The 8,238-nt window shown below is 41.8% G+C and overlaps 1 long non-coding RNA gene across 1 annotated transcript; it reads right to left on the reverse strand.

The window, feature by feature from the left end:
* Nucleotides 1-3,483: 3,483 nt before the first annotated feature.
* Nucleotides 3,484-7,233, reverse strand: LOC114066674. Its single transcript, XR_003573226.1, has 2 exons — nt 7,004-7,233; nt 3,484-3,697 (listed from the first exon to the last, which is right to left on the reverse strand). It is a non-coding gene; the product is annotated as an uncharacterized LOC114066674 (long non-coding RNA).
* Between the last annotated feature and the right edge of the window lie 1,005 nt (nt 7,234-8,238).

An 8,238-nucleotide genomic window follows, 5' to 3' on the forward strand; every position in this document is an offset into this window, starting at 1 on the left:
AGGCAGAAACAGCTGTATGGGAGAAGGTATTGAAGGACTTGAGGAAGTCCACAAGATCAATAATGACCTCAAATTATTTTGATGTTTTCCTGTTGTTTTTATTTTCAGTGCCTAAAGATCTTTCAAATGGATTTTTCAAGGGTTGGGTGTGAAGTCTGTGGAAGAGCTGGGACTTTAAAAAAGCATCTAGAGTCCCAGGCTGTGTGCAACCAAATAGCTCTTCAGTGTGGAAACATTAATAATACCAGAGGATGAAGGCACATGGAACAAGGGGGTTATTTTTCTCTCTCAGTCAGGCAGGAGAGATGCAGGCAGAGAGAGATTTATTGGTCTGGCAACAGATTAAATAGCTTTCGGTGGGATCACAATGTGACCATTGGGAATTCAGGAGGTGTTACAAACCAACCAATTACAAGAAAGGGTTAACAGCCAATAGGTGAGTTTCCAGGTATCTCTTAGACATTCCAAAGGGGCAGTGTAGGATTTTGGGAACAAGTAGGGTTACACAAAGGCTTACAATCATCATCTTGGAAGCATGGTCAATTTAACAACATTATAAACTTCTGCAGGGAGCCCCTGGTGGTCTAGAGGGTAAAGGCGCTGCACTGTCACTGCAGAGACCCGGGTTCAATTCCCAGTCGGGGCCCCTCCCCGGGCAGATGGAGCTCATTAGCCCTGTAAGGCAATCCATCTACGTCCTGAGGACCTCGCTGCCACTGTCCAAGCTCGCTTGGCCCCTGCAGATGAACCTCAGGATTAAAGGGTGGGCTCAGTTCCGCGCACACTGTGTCTCACCTAAAAAAATCCAATGCGCAGGCTGGAAGGTGTAAAGATCTTCCTCGGTTCTTCATTCGCGAAGACTGGCCATTACCTTACCTTACAAACTTCTGCATTCTTTTATATCCTAAAAGCATACTGCAACAGGACTATGTGCTTAGTTCCCCTACCTACTTGGTTTGCCCAGAAGTAAGCTCACCCTACAAAGAGGGCAGTGGGATCCACTACAGTTGGGCACTGCAATAGTTTGGGTTAAAGACAGGCACACAGCCCAACAGCAGAGGAGATTTCATCCTCATCAAAGTAGCTAGGAACACTTGTTACCACTTATTTGTGAATTGCACTTGATTTAGTGATTTAGCAACCAATTAGCTCCACATTCTTGGGATGAATATGGTTAAAAATTAATCCAGGTGGTTTACACTTCAGGAACTGGCAACTCTTCTTAAACAAGCTTTTAAACACTGGAATCTTGTAATGCTTTTGGCCACTCAGAAATGACAGATTTATTCTGGAAATGATCTCTTAAAACAGAATTGAATGTTTTGCATGAACATTTGCTTAACTGTTCAGGTCCTTATCAGCCCATGGCAGCTTGAGCCAAATACAATCTACAGAAGATTGAAACTTCAGAGCATCTGACACTTACGTGCCTGATGGAAGGGATTTTGGAGCTGCAAATTGATGTGTGTTTGGACTCCTTGAATTCAGTGAACTGAGTAAAAAACTGTGATGGCAAAAGATGCCAATGCCATTGCTTCCTGGAGGCTGGAGCAGCAGCTGAGCACCACGAGGACCTGGAGAAAGGGCTTTCTGATGCTTTTAGGGTGCCTGAGGAGGGTTTTCCCTAATAAGAAAAGTAAATCTGGGCAGTGATAAGCCAGATGTGCTATTGCTGGTTTTGCTCTTTGCAGCTGCTGCCATGGAGGCACAATTCCCACTGTAGCAGTGGAGCGACTTCTGCCTCTGTCTTACAGGAGGGACAACCTGGATTTTCTTGTCTCCATCAGTCAAATGAGCTTCCTGGCTTTTTGTGAAGGAACACATAATTTTAAGCAAATTTAGGGGAACCATAGCAGTCCTTGCTGCTCTCAGTGAGACACCAGCTGTAATATTTAATACTTTAAATACACAAATGCAACTCTCTTTGTGTTGTACAGCTTAGCAGTGAGAAATTTTTGGTCAAAGTCCCTGCAAAAACACTCTTTTGCTGCTAGTCTGTCCTGACCTTCATCTTCCTTCTCTCTGAATATCATGCTTGGGAACTGGGAGAACTGTTAGACGGCAGGGAAAAAAAAAAACAAAGCAGTGCTTTTCTGATGTTTGCATTGCTATGGTGATTTATGCATAGGGTTATCTACTGGACCTTCAGGGAGCAGCAATTACGGATCTCAGGCCATCAGATTAGTTCCCAAGGGGCCAAAAGCTCCCCTTAGAAGTGGTGACAGATTCAGCTACCAAGCGCTGCCTTTCATGGAGCATCTGCAAGCCTTTCAAAAGGCCCAAGGTTTTACTGCAAATGGGAATTTTTTTGTTTTGTTTTGTTTTAAATCTGCTGCAGAGCAAAGCACTAGAAAACAGCAGGACTTGCCCCAGGGAGTGCCCATGCTGCTGCAGGGCCAGTGGGACTGGTCCCAACTCCCAGCTGACCCTCCCCACCTAAACCCTGGTGCCTGCCCTCCCTGTGGGGTGGATGCAGGAGTACAGCACACTCCAGTCTCTTGTCTGCCTGCTCCGTGCTGGGCCACTTCCAGCTGGCAGATCTCCAAGAACCTCGAGGACTTGTGCTGCATCCCGTGGGGGATAAGCAGCGCCTCATCACTGTGTGTGCTCAGAGCTCTTGGGCTCCCGTGGCACCGGTGCAGTGAAGATTGATCCTGTGCACAGGCAGGACAAGACCTCTCTGCCATGCCTTTGCTATTTGGGAAGTAAGATAATGCAGCCACGTCTGGGTGGCCTTGTTGTGTAACTGATTGAAAGGGCAGCGAGAGGGTGATAGAGGTTCTTATTTATACCTGTGAAATGAACGGGACTAAACCAGGCAGCAGTGAGGCTGTGATCAATAATGGGCAGTATTTTCCCCGAAATTGCATCGAAGTTTTATGACTTCTGCTGTTGAGTTTCATACTCTTAGGAGACCCATTCAAGCAGTGGGCTGGCTGGTAGATGTGAGCAGCCGTGGCCCAAAGCTAGTCCCATCATTGATGGTGCAGACATTGGTGCAAAACAGCACCATGTTTTTAAAGCAAGGAAATGGAGCATTTCATTTGAAATAACCAGTTGAAATTTAAAAAAGCCCCAAACAACCCAGTTCATAATCATTGGTTGTTTAGTAGGCTATTAAAGATAAAGGCTGTTCATTAGATAATCTCATTAAAACAAAGCCAAGGAAATCAAGCAGTTTATTGACACCTATATGGGCTATTGGTTTTCTCATTTCCACTGATTTGTCTCATTTCACATTTCTGGAATGATGCTTACCATCCCTTTCCATGAAGTCTCTAAATTATGGTATGCACAGTGCAAACTCTGTCAGAGAGGCTTTAACACACAAAATATTTTCTTCATTAAATGATCTAACCTTGCCCCAGGCAAACAGAGTAAGTTATGATCTTCTCCTTAATGAAGTCACAATAAGTTTTTTAATACATATGGCATTTCCATGGGCCAAGGAAGATGAAAAATTGACTCTAATTGATTCTGGAATAAAGGAAGTTATTTTCTTTATTAAACAAGAAAACTTGGATATTGACTGGGCAATGACCATGTCCTGTAGAAGTTTTCAAAGAGAAGTAAGACTCGTTTCAGGGTGTGACTTGGAAATGCCTTCTCTGTCCTGGTCTAACTACTGATACCTTTGTGTTTGAGGTTTGGCTCCTCAGGCTGTTGCAGATTCACCATCACAATTAAAAAGTGGCATCTGCAGGTGACAAAAGCCACAACATGTGGACTCAGGGCCAGTATAAAGTTTCCAGCTGCTATAACAATTCTCTCTGTTGCAGAGTAAGTATCCTTCATAAGTTCACCAATAGGAAAAGATACTCTTGTGTTTTTCTCTGTATGTCTGTCTGCCCTGAATTCTCTCTCAGACATTTGCCTCAGGTAGCTCTCAGCCAAATAAATGTCTATTCTGTTTAGGTATTACTCTGTGATGACTCTAACAGATGATACATTTTATATCTGCATTAAACTCTCAAAGTACTTTGCAAACATTATTCTCTCTTTTATATTTCTCTATTTTTTTCCCCCAAAGTGCATAGATTGCAATTTTCCTTCTTGGCAGAGTACAGCATTGAGATGGTTTTCCTTCATTCAGCCTTGTGATGAGTGACTTCACAGATCCATTTTCAATACTGACTTTAGTCATTTGTATCCTGAAGTACCAAAATATCTCTCACAATGCAGATTTAACTAATTTGATGAAGGATGTATGATTAGTTACTCTAATGACTAGGTTCAGAATTCAGGAATACCTGGAATCTTGTCTTGGTCTGGCCTAGTTCATGACTTAGATATATGGTGATTGACAGTACTGTGGGAATAATCATTAACAACACTTAGGGCTTCTTAGAACTAAAAAAATTATTTGAGCAATCAACTTCACAGCACATCTGAGAAGGTGAGTGATGATTTGACAACATGACACAAGGAAAAACTGAGTTGTGTTAATTTACCTCACTGAAGTTTTAGAGCCCAAATACAGCTTCAGTTTTCCTTGCTTAACCCCTGAGGCCACTATTCATTTACAAGTTCATTCATTTTACTGGCCTTATTATTAATAATTTTGTAATTTTTTGTCAAATATCTGACCAGAAGCATTTTCCTGGATAAAATATAAAACTCTGTGGCACTCAGAGCCCAACTCTATGAATTTTATCCCCAGGACTGGCTGCAGGAGTTTGGCAGGGAGTTCAGTGAAAACAGCATAATGTTAACACTTCAACTACTGTAAATTTGCAATAAATATCCAAAATATGTTAAAAAATTGTTTAAATGCAGATGAAGCTCTGCCTTAATACAAATACTCATCTTAAGATGCCAAACAACTTTTCTGCTCTAGCCATGAAATAACAATATAACATTTGCTGTATTAAGTACTTGCCTCGCAGTCCCAAAATATATGTGGAAGTCAGCAAATATCTGGAAGGAAATAATTATTCTTTCAGAATACCTCCTGAGCCAGAATGAAACTTAGCACCTGTGAATAAAAAAAGTTGTCAGATTGGCCTTTTTTTAAGGCAGTGGCTTTGCTCAAAGCTTCTGATCAAAAGCAGGGATCAGCGTACTGCTACATGGTGGGTTTACACTTATAACCTAACCAGCCTACCTCCTTCTAATCCTTGAATGGAGACTAATTAGTCAATGTAAAATTAATGTAAATTAGCCAGAAACAGAAGTAGAAATATTGGCTGCTGGGATTTTTAGGAAGTGCACATAATTCACTTTTTATAAGCTTTGAGTTAACTGTGATTGATCAAAATGTCCAACTGCATTATGAAGATAAATGTCTGTGCCTTTTGTGCATATTAAATATCTCCAAGAACATGTTGCAAATATGGTAAAACAGATTTTATTCTGAGATGTTCCCCAGATAGGTTCTATAGGTGCTTTGTTTTTGTGTACGAGGAATCTGAGAGTGATCCCTTGGTGAAGGTCATTATTGATTTACAGAAGATGTATACATTTAGAATTTGAATAAATAAATAGCTAAAAAAAAATACTTGTCAAAACTGAAGTTCTTCCCTGGAGAATATTGGAAGTGTTTCAATTTTAAAAGACCTAGTGATAATTTTAACCCAAAAATATGATATTTATGTCTCAATATGGCTTTTAATTAATTTAAGCTAATATTTTTGACAAATACAATATGACATCAAACCAAAATATTTTTCCACTGATATCAAGCTTTCTTTGACATGCAGTTTCAAGCCCCCAAGATTTCGAATTATTGTCTTGATTAAAAAATCACTTTTTTATCCCCAAGGTGGGAAAGCAACTGTATAAGGTACTCATTGATCATAAAAGCAGTGGCCCAGGCATTCATTTCCCTTCCAGTTTGCAAGGCTAATCCCTTCTGTGTACAGTGAAATCTGTTATGAATACTCTCAGAGGTCCAGCAGTGACTGTGGTGCTTGGCCAAAATGCAGCCTTTTGTACCTTGATAGCTGTGTGTGATTAGGGGTTGTTTGGTATTTTATCATCCTTCCACACTGTTGCTGGAAGCCTGTGGATATCGTTTAGACCACCGGTGACACAAAGTGGATGTTTTTTAATAGTGCTTAATATGGAAAACAGAGCAGCTGAATTAGACAAATCGGTGTAATGAAGTGGTAAATAATCTTGTCAGGTGTTGTCTTGTTAGGCAATGGAAGGTAATTACCTCCAAAGGGATCGTCAGTGAATTAGTTATTAGCCATGCAATTCAGTTCATGAGTTGTTCCGAGACCCCCAAATGCTGTTCACATCCCCCTATAGGCTAATTCCCTCAGTCAATAGCCTTCAGGTGATAAAATCTTGTAAGTATAACATAAATAGGATTGATTTGACTATTGCTTCTGCCCATACTAAAGTGCAGATTTAGCCATTGTAATTAGTTTTAAAATTTACACCAAAAGGAATCGGTTGGCGCATCAGGTTGAGCTGTGATTACAGCAAGGTAGACCCAGATTCTGGTTATATTAATCACAGAATTACAGAGTACTTAGGGTGGGAAGGGACCTCTGTTGGAGCCCTGTGCATGAATGAGGCAGTGCTGCTGTTTGCCAGGGTACCCACACCAGACTGGTACATGGCTCTGGTGTGGTGGGGGTGCCCGAAGACAAGCTTATAGCAACAGCAGGGATTCAGCTTCTGAATGTTCTCAACTACAAACAACCCCACACTGACCTGGACTGGTCTGTTCTCTGTGCAATATGGTTGAGAGAATGACCAGGGCTTGGGACATTTTGTGGAACTGGTGAGTCTGGTGGGGAATGAACTGAAAGCTTTCCACTTCAGAAGCTTTGGGAGGAGGGAGTTCTTATCATTTTGGAACTGGTTGTTGATAAAGCATAAGTTCCTGATATTGTTGGCTCTTGCTTTTCCCTTCCTATAACTTACAGGTATCCTTCCTTAGAATGAAAAGAGAGATTGATCTGTGATTCCCTGTGATATCTTGATTTGCCCAAGCAGATGAGAGAATAAACCTCCCTCCCACAAAACCCCTACTACCCCCAAAAGCCCTTACCCATGTCTCAGGCTCTGAAAGGAAGCACTGAGCATCTCTGGTGAATGGTGGCTGCTTTCTGCATTCAGTTTAGCTACACGTGATGGCTGAAGATGTGTAAGTGCTCCTAGTGTATTTCCTAGTGTTTTTCCTCTGCATGTGAAATCCCTCAGTAAGTCAGGGTAGGGGCCTCTGGTCAATCCTGCCTTATTTGGTTGAAGTTTCTTGCCAGCAACATGATCCTAGTTTGAGTGGATCATTCCCTGTTATGGCATCAGCTACTTTGGCATTGGCAGACACTCACCTAGGTTTGTGGTATGGTGATATGTGCTCCCTGTTGGCCTAAAACAACTGTCTCTTTGTACAAAGGGTTTTTTTCCCCATCTTCTGCAAGGTAGAAGAGTCAGAATAATAGGAGTTGACTGACAGCATCATAATGTCCCTCTTGCTGTGTGTGGGTCAGTTGTTCGATGTTCATCCACATGACAGACAGGTTCTTGTGCTTTTGTTTGTGGAAAGAGCTGCCTGCCCTCTGTTGTTCCCCACAGACCTTCTGGAAGGACTGTGGATCAGAAACCAGTCCGTCAAATACCCCAGGCAACCTACAGCACATCTCTGGGATCTGTGGATTTAAGACTTGGCAAGTCTTATGTCAGTGGCATCCCAGGACTGGCTGCATGTTGAAAAATGATGCTGAAACTGCTTCTCTGCTTTTTCTGTCCCTGTTTACCAGCACCAGATATTTTCCACAGAAAATGCAGCTTTTAGAGAGGAAACCTGTCTAAAGGAGGGGCTCCTGCTTGACCAGAGACTGACAGCTCAACATCCTGAGATACCAGACTGGTAAAATATTGACAAGCTCCATGTTCATCCTCTGCCTAAATCCAGTAAGGTTCTGCACACAGTTTCACTCTTAGCATGGGAATTATCTCACCTGCCTTCAGCCTTTTAAAATTTTAGGGATCGTTAAAGGAGGCAGACGTATATCTGAAAGACCATCACCCCAGACATCTTAAGCACTGCTTTTAGGACAGCATGAATTTTCTCCTGATGCCTAAATTTTCTAGGGAAAATGGATCCTGTCTGCAAACTGAGGAAACCGAACTAGAGGGTGTAATTTTACAGCTCTTCCTTTTTGTGGTTCCTTGGAAGACAGGCTTTTATTTTGGAAGACTTTATGTAGATATTTGTCTTTCTTTACCATCCTGTCCTCACTAAACTCTTCAACATACACTCAGCATAATCTGTACAGTCAA

This window comes from Empidonax traillii, unplaced genomic scaffold, assembly GCF_003031625.1.
Source record: "Empidonax traillii isolate 1590-97213 ecotype Southwest subspecies unplaced genomic scaffold, ASM303162v1 scaffold796:size359387, whole genome shotgun sequence".
Lineage (NCBI taxonomy): Eukaryota > Metazoa > Chordata > Aves > Passeriformes > Tyrannidae > Empidonax > Empidonax traillii.